The following is a 13,258-nucleotide window of genomic DNA, read 5'->3' as shown; positions in this document are numbered from 1 at the left end:
TATGGCAGAGGCAAATATACTGTTTTGCAGAGACAAGACAAGCCACAATCAGGAATCTTTCACTTTCATTCTTAACAAGTCCGAAGAACAATGTCGTACAACATCCAGGGAAACTTCACCTCCAACATTCTTAGCAGAATAAGTGCATATCAGTTTTAAGTAATTTTATTTTCTAGGAAAATTATTCCATTTTTATCACACCAAAGACAACAGAAAGCTACAGGTATTCCTTGAGAATGCTGGTTGTTTGCTTTCTGAAATGAGAAGTGTCAATAAGAAACTAGGCAGAAAACCAAGGAGAGTTGACTGAGTGAGAAGATGCACAGTACAAGCTGTTTTTGAAGCAACTGTCACATATCTTCCCCATGGTTAGATGTGAACTCAATATTTCAGGTCCCAGACCTCTTGCTGCCTAAGGAAATAACATAAAATTATGAGTGAGAGCAGGGAGGCTTGAGTGGGGAGAAGTGGAATGTCAGCTGCATAGCTTTCATACTAATCCTGTCAGACCACTTTCAGGGCTGAATATCTGTTCTTTTCCTTTCCTGCTGGATGTGAGGTGCCTTTCCTGGGAGTTAGCTATGGGTAAGAGGGAAGTTATGGTAATAGAAGAAATAAGTTAAGACACTGGAGCAGTAGCTGGTGAGGGAACCTGGTCTACTTCTGTATTCAAACAGGAAGATTTCCCTGCTTCCACTCACCCTGAGCACTCCTTTCCCAAACAACCCTCCACGGCAGCTATTTAATTAGTAATGCTGGCATTGGTGAGGGAGGATGAGCCTTGCCTCTGAGTTTAGCTCTGACCCATGGCAGAGGCTTGCTTTATTACTAACACACCACTTCACTGCTGATCATGGAATAAAATATTTAATCTGGATCCATATGTATGTTTTTGTAATGCTCGCTTTCCCTCTCTTGAGTATCTACAACTAGAACAGTAAGAAAAAACAAGGAATTACAACAATTTCACAGAAGAAAGAGATTTCTATTGCAGCTATTATGTTTAGTAGAAACAAAATCACCTATGCAGGCTCACTGCTGAAAGCCTACACGGAGAGCCTCAAACTTAAATACCAAAAATAATAAACACAAGAGAAATTCAGTAAAAAACTACTAACATAATATTCTAATGAAACTAGGAGACTAACATTAACATTTTTTTATTCTCAGACAGTAAAACACTAGTATGCCAAAAATACACATAATATTTTAACAGACAATCAAACAGGATCAGAATCTAACAGAAGTGGGTATTTGCAAATACATCATCAAACACAACTTAATCTGCACATGACAGACGTAACTCAAGCAAGCCTAATCCTGGTTCTCTTTCATTTGGAATTTAGACTTGCTGAGAAAAAAGCGATACCCCAGGCCACAGCTCTTGTCTCTATTTCCATTCACATCCATCCACTTCAGCACTTCCCCTTTACTCCTGTTCCATTCATCTTGCTCAGTCCTGTTCTCCCATCTCGTTGGCCCTGTTTAATTCTCAGCTTTGCTTGCCCTCACCCCACTGGCTCTTTCCCAATGCACCACATTCACCAGCCCCCTTCCTCTCTGTTCTATTCTTCCAGCATCTGCTGCTACTTGCTATTCCACCTACTCCTTCCAGCTCCCACCTCTCCATTCTTGCTCTCCCCCTTCCCTGGCCCCCTTATCTGGTTACTGCCTGAAACCTCATCCTCCCTGCATGTCAGTCATACCAATTCTCCTTCAGGCTACAATATCAAGAACTCTGAGAATCAAGGGGAAAATTAGCCTTGGCACTGCACGCTGCTGCAATAAGAAAGATTAATTACAGGAAATGACCAGTTCAGATACCAAAGCTCTAAGATGAAGCGTCTTCAGTTAAGCAAACATCAAAAACACACGAAGGGAAAGAAGATGCTGTGTGGAGACAGAACCTTCAGTCTCACAACAATGTGCACAATTACACTTAGGCTTACCACTCCTTCCTAAATATCTGCTCCTTGCCTCCAAAACCTACAGCTCATCAGAAGACTAAACACCTCTGCGAATCTTCAGCCTAGCCATTAGGCTTTGACAATGAGTGTCGGATGAGTGAGAAGGAGTTCAGGTTTTCAGAGGTGCCCAACTTGACCGAAAATGCAGAATTTAACATAGCTAACTGTAGGTTTGGATGGATGCCCTGACAAATTTCAAGTCTCTGCTTGAAAACAGAGGCTGGATCTTCAAAAATAAAACAGGTATGGATTTATTTCAATATGAGCAAAATATCCTTACTCCTTAGACTGAGTCTCAGAAATGAACCAACTTACTGGAAACTTTCCCACAGTGCAGTCTGAGGCAGATGTTTGGCTTGAAAAAATTTACCACAAATATTTCTAAACTGTAAATTGTATACAATTCAAAATGAGATCTCTATAACAGAAAGCGCCGGATTATGCTAACTTCATCCATAACTAGCATGGATACACTCAGCTTTTTAGTTACCATCCTACATTACCATTGTTTCTCAGCACTTTGCACCTAAGAGATACACTTCACAAATGTTTTGCAATGATAGGTAGGAAAGTGAAGAACTGTTACTGTAAACATTACCCTTGAAAACATAGTCATTGTCTTACATCAGCACTATTTTGCCCTACCAGTGCTAAGACTCAATGACCAGCTTTACAAGAAGGTGCAGAATGTGATTCATATCAAAGATTCTCCTCCTTCCACGTTTCTCCAAAATATTTGGGAAGGGCTATACAGCAGACATTTTCACCAAGATCAAGCCAATAAGAACATCTATCTGTGGGCAAATGTTGCAAGCCTACTGAAATGCAAAGGAACTGCACAAGGAGTACGTTTCCTTATTGCTCAGTGCTCATTGTGAGAACTCCTGGCTTTCCCACCAAGACTTGACAGTGCTCAAAACAGTTCAGAACTGCCTTCTGTATTTCAGAATTCAACCCAATTATTTGAAGCCTATCTCATGTAGGGTAGGCTTCAGAGAGAAGATGTAAAAACATTTCTAAAAGCCATCTGTGTGCGCTACATACCGAGCTTCACTACCCAGGACTCCACAGATCAAGAACTCTACATCAAGAATTACCGGAGTCATGAGGTTTTTCACCAAAAAATGCATTTGACAGAGCTTCTTTGATGCAAAAAGCATGTTACACCAACCCAATTTGTCCACTAATATCTATTTTAATATAAAAAAGTATATTAGATCTATCTTAAATTTCTTTACAAACTAGCAAAAAAAGAGTTGGCAGGTCAGCTGCTACTTCCAACTAGACCTAAAGGATTTTCATATTATTATTATTTATTATTATTATTATTAACAGTGAATTTCCCTACCCTATCAGTCAAACCTGCTCTGACAGGCAAAGCTAAACTGCCGCACAACTTTTTGCTGATGGGCTCTGTCAGATATGAGAATGACATCAGAATATTTTTAAGGTTGTTACAACCTGGCCTATATTCTTCTTCTTCAACAACATCAGCAGAAATCTCAAAAAATCATGATTCAACTCCTGAAAAATAATGATACTGGCACAGAGCTGGCACAGAAAATATACTTAAAAGTTTGGTTCTACAGATTAACACATGCATGATCCAGAATGGATCACCTGAGCCTATTAACAACTCTGTCGTGAGGGATTTCATAAGCTGAAATAGTCTAAATCTATGAATAAAAACTACTAAATAGTCACCTAATTCATTTGCTGAGGTAGTCTCTGTTTAGCCAGTACTGGATATTTCAGCCACCTCTGCAGCTCTGTGAAGGTTATGAAGGTTCTGCGAAAGTAGCACAAATAGAAAAATAAATGAATAAAACATTTGCAGTAACATGAAATTCTCTTTACTCAAACTTTCCTTAGTCAAACTTTTTAAAAATAGGTTATAAAGTCTGCTAATTATAGAGTACAGAACCTCATTCAGTCAGTCACAGCACTGGATCCACTTAGAATAAACACTACCAGTACTGATAAATGTACAATATTCTTCTTAATACCGTTTAGCTCCTTATATGAGCAAAGGCATAATTAAGGTGCTTGATGCTGATCTATGCAGAACACTCATGTTTGAAGGAGCCACTGTCAATATTTCACATTGCTGGATGAAGCGTAACGAACACTAATGAAGAGCTTTGTCATAGTCTTCTAAAGAAGTCTAATAGTCTGGGAATCCTGACACTGAACACATTATTTCATTCAAAACTTGTTTCCCAGTCCTTCACCTCCAGCTATCCATCTTTGACCCAAGTCAGCAAAGTTGATCTATTTTTTCCTCTATCAAGCATATTATTATGCTCTCAGACATCTGTCACACAAATCCAGACTCTCCAGACACTTCCAAGTACCAGTCCAGAAAAGGCAAACCAAACAGACAACATGTAGTAGTAACACATTTCTAAAATGCCTCAAGGAAACGGACAGTAAAAAGAACTGTGTCTCATTTGTTCAACACAACAACTTTACATCAAACTAATAGTGTTCTCATATTCTGTTACAAAGGTGAAGTGATGCACATCATCCACTTTAGAAAACTCCAGAAAACAACTTGTTGAATATCACCAAAGGAAAACATTATTAAATAAAACTCATATATGTTAAGTATGTGAATGTGCAACAAAGAAAATGTAAATTAAGTCCTAAAATTATATTTTTGTATCTGTTTTTTTTTTTTGCTGAAATTATTCAAAATACAGTCCAGTTACAAGAGATCTCACAACACTTGTGTAGAGATGCCATTCTAATTAGGTAATAAAATCTACAGACGTGTAAGATTTTAATTTTCTGTATTTGGTGTTGCACACAGACTTTAAAATACCTTAATATGATATTTGAATGAGATGAATAGAATAACTCCAATATACGTTAAAAAGGCGTTTCTTTCAGTAGCTCTGTCCTACTTTCGAGACTTCTACTGTAATAGCAATGCTATTCTCTAGCTCCCCTGTAGCAGATTGCAGCTTTCCTCCGCTTTTCTAGCATGGCTAATAAGTTCTGGGTTTGAGCAGCTTAGACCTCAGGCTACTAGTATGTTGAAATCAATTATGCAAAGCCCATTCATTTTGATACAATGTACTAAACTGCTGCTGTCACCACAGTAGAATGGCTACTCAGATTGGTTTCTTGGATTTTTCCCTCCCTCCTCTGCTTTTTTTTTTTTTTTTTTTTTTTAAACCATCACAATGTTTTCATCCATTGCCAAAGTTGGCACTCTTCATCAAATATAATGCCTCTACCTAGGATGCAGTGCTCACTTCAGGAGTAATCTATAAATAAAAACATCAAAATGAAAGCTGAAAATACAAGTACTACCTATAGCATAATTTTTACGTGCAGTGAGATTAGTAAACAAATTTTTTCAGTACATCAAATCACAAGTTTGGTTACAAATGTCTGTTCCAAGATTAAAGACAGAAAATACTCTAAAAGCATAAAAGCTGCACAAATGAAGATGACTTTCTCCTACACTTGCTTTTAAATGGATAGACAGTGAGGCAACTATTAATGAGATACTGTGATATAAAAATTTGCTTATAAGTTTAGGATAATAGTGCACACTACAAACACTTTTTTCAGTATTCAAAATGTCTATTTCAGGTGTGTTTAATTACAGAATAATCTTGAAACTTTTTCAGTTTGTATCCTAAAGTTCTTAGAAGCAGAAGTGGCATTAGGTACCTCAGATTTCTTGTCAAATGCAAATTTGCTTTTCATGATATATATTCACCCATTTAGATGGCTATTGTCATTTCCATGAAAAACAATAATAGAAACACAATAATAGGAGAAATAATAGAAAAAAAATATTATTAAAACATATCCAAAAGACACTGTAACTATATATATACATATATATATGCACGCTGTAAGATATAAGTGAGATTCCTAAAGAAAGCTGGGGACATCTATTAATCTACAGATGCTGAGAAGTATGGACAGCTCAAGGAGCTTCTAAATTTGCAACCCTGGAAGGAAAGCTTATTCTTAAAGAAAACAAACAACAACAACAAAAGTGGGTAATTCTTGGTATGTTTAGTATGCTGAGTCAGCTCAGCAGAGGGTCAGACAGGAACTAGAAAGGAGGAGGGAACAGGACCACCCCTTTTGGCAGTAGCAAGCCATTTCATTGGCACAGCCAGCTCTTCCAGCCTCACATACTACTGAACTAAAGATGTGAAAAACAGCACGTAAATATAGTAATGCCACTGAGAATCATTAATTTACCACATGTAATTCAACAACATCACAGCTTACTCAGGAACTAACAGCCCTTGAAACTGTATTTGAGACATAAATTAAGTTAAAGGTTACTAGTATAGAAATCACAAGTGTCTCACATGTTGCCAGGGAGATAAATGCAGAAAGAAACAGGAAACAATGCTTCAGTCTATAAATGTGAGCGACTAATCTGGAAGGAGGGGCATAACTTTCAGCTTGCAGAGCTCAAGCTTACACAAAAAGACCCAAAACAAAAGACACACAAGAACCTCTCAGAAGAGCTGCAACAAACAAACTATCAACACTTTGCCGAAACACAGAGCGTATTTCTAGGCACCTCATTTCTGATAGCAAAACCATCTTCTAAAGAGTCTGACATCCTTCACCCACAGTTGCTCCTTCCCCTCTCCGTGCACAGGTGTTGGTGCAGCTATTAGAGGTATAACTGTAAGGCATATCACGCAAATATTCCAGATTAGAAAAGACAAAAACCCTTCTAATTAGACTCAGTAACTGTGACACAAATACTTTCCAACAGTAAGAATGATACAACACTTGAATACATAATAGGAAAATGACAGAGCTAAGTCATGTTTCCCATAACGAAAGGTTGTAAAGCCACAGAGCAATTTCTCTCCCCTGCAAAGGCCTGAATCTCAAACTATATTTCTACGTGGCTGCTGGACAGCTGAACATACAGCCCAAGCCTCATTTGCCCATTTGCATGAGTTCCTGCAAACTCATGAACAGAAATCTTTTAAACTGTAGAAGAAACACCTGAAGTGTCCAGCCTCACTTCTGGTTTAGACACTACCAGTTACACGTAAAACTGAAACTTTTGCAAGGTTTGAGAAACGAAGAAGGTACAACAGACCACAGGAGAGCTATGTCCACATAAACACCGCAGGAATGTAAATGCTACAATGTAAGTGCTGCCTGTGTTGACAGAATGCTCATTTTTTGCTTTACTGCTATGGGACTGCTCACCCTCGCTGGCAAAACTTGTTCCTTCCCCATCTCCCAGCCTCCCCCAGACCCTTTCAATTCAATCTCAAACTGCAATGATCATTAAAAACAATGAGTATGTCTGGCGCAAGCAAACGTGCCTTGACTATCAACTATTCATTAAGTACCTAGCACTGGATCCATAATACGGGATTCCGACATAGGGAGAAAAGCTTCAGAGCTCACTGGAAAGTATGAGCTTTACATATAAAGGAGTTTAAAGGTGCATCTTCGTCTAACAAATAAGAGGAGTCTAAGTCCTTTTTGATGAAGTTGATAGTTTCATGCTCTGTATGAGCTAATTTTCCTATTTAGATACCATCTTTTTGAAATCACAGATAAATTAAGTCAACTTTAGCTAATGTGGTAATGATTTGTAGTGAGTGGCAGAAATTCCCCTGTAATTATGCATGAATTGATGTGTGATTTCCTAATGAGCTTAAGTGAAGAAATCATCATTTTGTGATAAATACCTTATTTCTTAAAATGCTAGTAACACATTTCTAATAAATTTAATCAAGCTACTCGCACTCATGTAACATTTACAATTATTATGTGTGCAGTATTTGACACTGCCTTATAGCTTTGGCTGATTGCTGTGTGCTAAACTTTGGCATTTCATAAATACTGTTATAACAATCATTATGTTATTTTTCTTCAGAACCATGACTTACTTCATTTTAAAGCTAATTTAAATTCTGTAGGAGTTTTGTATCTGAAAGACAAAATTATTCTGCCCTTTATATAAGAACGTACACATCAAGAAATGAAATCAAGTTTTTCTACATTTTAGGACACACCTTATCCTTCAGGATGCCACGTGAGGGACAGCGAAGTCTCACTATAGACAACTACTTACAGGGTTCTCATTTTAAGAGTTCCCTGAGCAGAAGCATTTCATTTCTCTGAAGAATTCCTGATAGCTCATCTTCAGTTCTCACAGCTTTCCTGGTAGAAAACCAGCACAATATTAAACTTGGAGCAGAGCTGAATTTCTACAGGAGCTGGAGAGGCAGAAAGCTTGCTTAAATGTATAGAAGTCATGACTTATGCTCTTTTTCTTAAGAATTTCAGCTCATATCTTCTACAGCAAGCAGCTGTATGAAATGGATTGGTCCTAATTTCACTGAACGCATTGATCTTGGTTTGAAGTTAGTAACTTTTCAGTGAAACCAAGTTACAATGATCTACATTCAAAAGGGTTTTATTACATGTTCAATTCCCCTAGGACATCTAGAAGAACTGTGGTACAAGTATGTCTTAGCAAATCCCTCTCTTAAAAGCCTCTACATTATAGCAGTTACTAAAACCATAGATTACAATCTTCCTTCCTATCTTTCCACCTATTCCTATATGAGGTCAAAAAAGTGAATGACAGTGACAAGCTGAAATTCTCTTTCTTGAAGAGGTATTCTTTCCTCATTGTCACAGGCATTCTTCAATTTTTTTCCCCCACTCTGGTTTAAAGTTGAATCAAAACACAAGCAGACAGAATCATGCTTCACATTCCTCTGTCTTGCCAACTCACTCTCACCAAATTCTGTCCTCCCACAGCCAGAATATGTTTCACAGCTTGATTCAGTCCATTTAATCTTCCTCCTTCAAACATCCAAACTGCTCCTTACCTAAGTTACGCTCTCTGACTGTATATTCTTTCAACTTTTTATATTACAATCAATAACAATACCAAAGATTTTTTAAAAAAGATATGGTTATCATGCAGACTGGGATTTTCAAAGGAGGAAGATATTGAATTTCCATTGGAAACGGTTGGAATTTCCAGCAAGAGCTGGGTTTCTATGAGTTTCTAGGCCTCTGAATATCTCTGGTCTTCTATATTAAAGAGAATACAAACTACTCCCACATTTTTCAAAACTTGTTTTCTCTGTGATTCCCATCGTCATTGTTCCCTGAAATCTTCGCTGCTTAAGAGTGGATTAAATATATACAACAATACTTCTAATGTGACTTCATCTAATGTAATTGTCAATGGACTTTTACCCTCAAGTTTCAAGTACACCAAACATCCACTGACTTTTTTCACTTTAAGGCTCAGTGCACAGTTTCCTTAATTCCAGGGTTTGCTTACAATGAAATACAAGCTTTTAGTATAGAAGTCGACAAAGCTTCAACTTAGTGAACCTAGAAGGTCAAAATTTGCATTATTTTCCCGCAGCTGTGTGTGCTGTTCCAGCTGGTTCACACTTAAGAGCTATTTTTAAAAGCCCATAAAATAAAACAACCAATACATGCACTATTCTATTGCAAGTTGTTCCAAATTCTCAGTTTTCTATTATAAGATTCTTCTGAATAAAGTTGCAAAAGTTCTTCTTTCTCTGAAATATTTATTTAATTTAAACAAATAAATATTGCCTTTGTAAGAAGGTAAAAGACAGGACATTGCAATTCTTTTTAAACTTTAGAAGTAAATTAAACAGTCAATATTTGTCAGTTAAAATAAAAACTCAGACTATTTTCATACTTTCTGTTACACACCCTAAAACAGAGGCTCCCTCTTAAAAAACACTGTGCATCATTTCTCTCTTCAAAAAGATCCTGCTTTTAGAATTGTTTAAACAGCGTTTTTCTCCACCAGTTTTTTTTTTAATTTTTAATTTAATATGGGTCTAGAGGCAGTATTTCTACAATCCTGCATCTCGCATATGGTAGCAGCCATGGCATTAATCACTATTCCATATTTCAAAGTTAAAAAGTATTAAAGAAGAGAAAACACTATAAACCCCTCAGGAAATTGTGATATTAGCAGCGTCTTTTCTCAGTTTAAACTCTCATTCTCTGGTACAAGGAAACGTTGGTAAACAGTAAATATCATGTTCATTTGATCCATATCACAGGCTAATTAATCAATAAAATTTTATCATTTTGCCTACATTTTTTCCTACATGTTCAATTTCCACTGAGCTGTAAAAATAACAAAACAAAACAAAAAAATGGATTAAATTTTTGTTTCCCCTGAAACATGACACAGCCTAACCTAATCACAGCAGCAGTACAATACACAGAAAAATGTACAGTCAGAGTGTTTTAGAGAAAGACTGTTGAGCTACACTTTTTCACTAGCATAAGATTAATTTTGTAAAAATGAAAACAAAACACGCTGTTCTTCCTTTCTATAAATATACTGGATTCTAAACTGCTACGCTTACGCAATCTGTCAGGCAGCATAAGACTGCTCTTTATATTTATTGTTTATCTAATAACACAGACCAACTAATTCTGGAGTAGCACTGTTCATGGTGCCCAGGAGACGCTAACAATAAGAGACAATTCACTCAAGAAAAATTCTTCATTGGCAGTTTTGCCAAAATATGACACCAACTCTATGAGTACTGCCGCTATGACATGATTTTTAATTGACTGGCATGCAGCCTACCCAGAGTGAGCACCCATAAGAGCAAGTATAAACCAGAGACATCACAGCATACATCTACTCTTTCAGGTACAGCTAAGGAAAGAGTTTCAGTACCAAATATATTCTCAAATACCTAACAAAACAGAGACCTCTGTCACAGGCTGTATTATCTGTAATAGCACATCAAACTTTAAAAAAGGACAAACAGATTAATACTATGACAGCAGGTACAACACAGAAGTGTAAACATTTTAATATGTTAGCAATATCTGTGGAAGTGAATGTTTTTACAGTGATAAATTCCAACTTGTGTTGGAACATATTGGCATAACAAAAACCATGTAATGGGATGGGACAGTTAGAAAACCAGTACAGATAACCTTTTCTACAAGTAAGCAGAGATTCTCGGGATGAGTTACTGTAGACTCCGTATGAGTCACGTTCTTAAATAGTTGTTAGTAATATTAAAATAATAGTAAGTGATACATACCTTTTACCTAAAAAAAAAAAAGAATATCAAAGCTGCACTCTGCAATTGCCAATATATGATATGTAGTTACTGGAACACACTGAAGATTAATGAGTACACTGAAATGTACCCGCACCCCCTGATTCAGTGCCACTTGGAGTCAAAATTATGGCATTAACTCACAGGCTCTGCATCCCAGGAACCAGTGAGCTGTGCCAAAGAATCCTTGTTAAGTTATAATTACAAGATTTTTGTTTTGCCAGCCACTTCAGGGGCAGATGCATGTGATCGCAAGATGCCAGCTCTTTAGTGTTAGGTAGAAGCAGGCAAGATTATTAATTAAAACTAGTTAAATAATGAAAAAAATCAAATATTTTCTGTAAACTGCTCTCATTTTCCAGTCCATGTGCTTCCTATGTGGTTTTGTAATTAATATTTTATAGAAAAAGGAGAAATATATTTCTAAGAAAATATACTTTGGTGTATTAAAAAAACCAACAATACAAAAACAGAGATATATCAAAGTAGGTGCAGTCCAGCATTAGATGAAATGGAGTTTAGCTAGTTTTTAAAATTTATTTTTATTTTTGCCAGAGTATTTCCCTTTATATGATTCTATGAAGTTTTAAATCAGTTCAGAATTACAATGGAATAACTTCCTTGCCTTATGCAGTAGTAGAAAGAAGGCTGACTGCAGTAACTTCCATTTTCTTTCATACAATAGAACTCTTGAGACATTCTTATTATTAATCACTGATAAATGCAAAGAAAAAGAAAGTAAAATAGTAAGACGAGGAACATACTTCATTGTGGAATTCATCTGGGTATGACACAGGTTGATGCAGACATGAAGCCACTGAAAGTCCTTGCTTCAGGGTTCTGGAATATAAAATAATCATGCTGTATAATTTTGCATAATTTGTTTAGCTACTGAAGCACAGTTTAGCTCCTCAGTTCACAAATAATGAAAAAAAAAAAAAAAAGAAGGAAAATACTTTGCAAAGTATTTTCAAAATCCTAAAGTTGTCTTTGTTTTGTTTTTTTTACTATTGTGTATGGTATACAAGCCTCTAGATATTAGAAATTATCAGATATAGACATCAAAACCAAAACATCTTGAACATGTCTGGTGTTAGGCTCTCATGCTTTTGCTCATTTGATGAAAATATTGATTTCCCTCTAGCTGCATGCTGTACTCTCAGAAATAGATCTGAGATGGGCAAAGTGAAGCTCCAGACTCAGAAAGCTTCTCCTGCTGTATTCACCAACTCTAGGCTAGTTTGTACTTGAACACTACGCATACAAAAAAACCCACCCACAAAGAATTCAGTACATATTTTAGATAAGATGCTCAACGTTTTTGATATTTCAGCCTGGTTTCCTTTCCACTGGTCTAAATCTCATTCAGAATCAATGCAGAAAGTTCAGAAGACAAAGCTATACACACAACCCTGGATCAATCAAATCCAAATCAAGATTGCACAAGAAAAGTCCACATTCTTTTCCTGAAATTCACTTTGCATAAAATTCACAGAATCATAGAATATTTTTGGTTGGAGGGGACCTTAAAGATCACCCAGTTCTAACCTCCTGCCATGGGCAGGGTTTCCACCCATAAGATCAGACTGCCCAGGGCTCCATTCGACCTGGCCTTGAGCATGTCCTAGGTATAACCACCCTTTAAGTACTGGAAGGCTGCAATGGAAGGCTCCCTGGAGCTTTACTTTCTCCAAGTTGAACAATCCCACCTCCCTCAACCTTTCTTCATAGGAGAGGTGCAAAGTCTCAGTGACTTATATTCAAAAGAACAAAAAGTATGAAACATTTTTATTTAAATATATGTATATGATTTCACACTTCTGCTCAGCTGCATAATAAAATGATTGTAACATACCTATGAAAGAAAGGGCCAACATTTCAAGAGCTCACACTTCAAAAGTACAAGAGACAAGAAGTAAAAACTTGGCAATAAGACAATGAGAGTGTTAGCTGGAAAGCTACGTGATAATTCTTCTTTTATTGAATGTGTGCAGTCATCTGATTTTTAAAAATTTCTTGATGTGGAAGTTTATTGGAATAGATCATTAAACAGAATAACTTTGTATCAAACACAGAGACAGAAGCTCACTGACAATGTAACTGTGAATCAAACTGTTAGATTTTCTTCCAACTCCCACACGTTCAATTCTTTGGAAACTGACACCTAAATACACCTTACAT

General features: G+C 36.6%; 1 long non-coding RNA gene across 1 annotated transcript in view; it reads right to left on the bottom strand.

Moving 5' to 3' along the window:
* Positions 1-3,736: 3,736 nt before the first annotated feature.
* LOC104910546 (uncharacterized) overlaps positions 3,737-13,258 on the bottom strand; it is a 157,309-nt gene continuing 147,787 nt past the window's right edge. The window contains exons 3-4 of the long non-coding RNA XR_014882839.1: positions 11,842-11,917; positions 3,737-3,756 (exon numbers count right to left, since the gene is read on the bottom strand). This is a non-coding gene — a long non-coding RNA (uncharacterized LOC104910546). The remainder of the gene's footprint in view (positions 3,757-11,841; positions 11,918-13,258) is intronic.

The sequence above is a fragment of the Meleagris gallopavo genome, chromosome 4 (assembly GCF_905368555.1).
Source record: "Meleagris gallopavo chromosome 4, MGAL_WU_HG_1.1, whole genome shotgun sequence".
Taxonomy (NCBI): domain Eukaryota; kingdom Metazoa; phylum Chordata; class Aves; order Galliformes; family Phasianidae; genus Meleagris; species Meleagris gallopavo.
The sequence above is the reverse complement of the archived record's forward strand: the minus strand, read 5'-3'. Positions and strand labels throughout refer to the sequence as shown.